Raw genomic sequence first — 1,484 nt, forward strand, 5'->3', positions numbered from 1 at the left:
ATGTGTTGCTACAGTAACATTTGCTAATGATGGATTAATTAGGCTTAATAGATTCGTCTCGCCGTTTAGCCTCCACTTATGTAATGGGTTTTCTAAATAGTCTACGTTTAATACTTCTAATTAGTATCTAAATATTCGATGTGACACGTGCTAAAAATAAGTCAGTGGAAGAGAACACCACCTCAATCTTGGATAGATAGATTTCACCATATAGAAGTTAATTTTAGTTTGTATCTTGCTAGTTATGTTTATACCATGGGCACAAATTGAAGTGCATATTACGCATCATATTTGTATGAGATTTACAAACTACTCCCTCCGTAAAAGTTACATACTTAAAAGCTAAAAGTCAAAACGAATAGTAATTTAGGACGGATGGAGTAGTAAATATAAAGAAATTTATTTTACACGATTACCTCTATAAAAATAAACCTAAATTATATATGAATATGATGTATAAACACAACATGACTACCGTAACTATAGAACACCAAGCCACCAAAAAATTAATCACAAGACAAACAATGCACACAACGACCCTAATGTAAACAAATATGTTCATTCCTAAACAAGATAAAGATTAAAAATATGAAATATGGAAGACAACATTATGCTAACATAAGGAAATAAGAAAGAAAATATAAAAAAGAAAAAATGACAATGAAGAAAGGGAAGCCAATGCCACATTAGGGTTAACAGGCCCGCATAACAACAAAAGATAAAGAAAGACTACACAAAAGTAAAACAAAACAAGAACCCAGCAAAGAACAACATAAACATAAATAGTCTAGCGAGAAAAAGTAGCCCATGACACCAGGAGGATACTCACAGAAAAAATCGACTGAGATCGAAAATCAGAATCAGCCAAGTGAGACGTTTAGGAAATCCGAATATTTTTGTTATTTTATTACAAAATGGGCTCGAGCAACTCATTGGGGGCGTGGCGTGCCGCGTGCGTGTTTTGGTTATATATATTGGGCTGCAACGGCCAATCGGTCCGGTCTGGCTATGTCCATCTGGCCCGCTAACCCGTTCAACCGAGAACAAACCCGTAATGGGCCGAGTCACCAACCACCGGTCCACAGCCCACGCGCGCCCCTTCCGAACTCCGAAGAAGCAAGGAAGGCTGGTAGGGTACGCGGCGGCAAGACGAGGAGCCAAAGCCAACGGCGACGAGAAATCCACGGCGGTTAGCTCATCCCATCCGGGCATCCGGCGCGCGCGACCCCACAAAGACGAAGGATTGGACCGATTGAGATATTCACAAATAATTGGATCCCTCTGGTATCTTGCTGGGCGACACGTCCCGACATATGTTTTGCTGTGAGCAAATTAAGTCATCTGACTTCCAATCCGGGAAGGATCATTGGGAAGCACTAGAGAGAGTGCTACATTACCCGAGAGTACAATCGGATATGGAATTCACTATACTAGTTATCATCTATATTGGAAGGATATAGTGATTCCACCGGATTTCTGATGCG

Source organism: Setaria italica, chromosome V (genome assembly GCF_000263155.2).
Source record: "Setaria italica strain Yugu1 chromosome V, Setaria_italica_v2.0, whole genome shotgun sequence".
NCBI classification, from domain to species: domain Eukaryota; kingdom Viridiplantae; phylum Streptophyta; class Magnoliopsida; order Poales; family Poaceae; genus Setaria; species Setaria italica.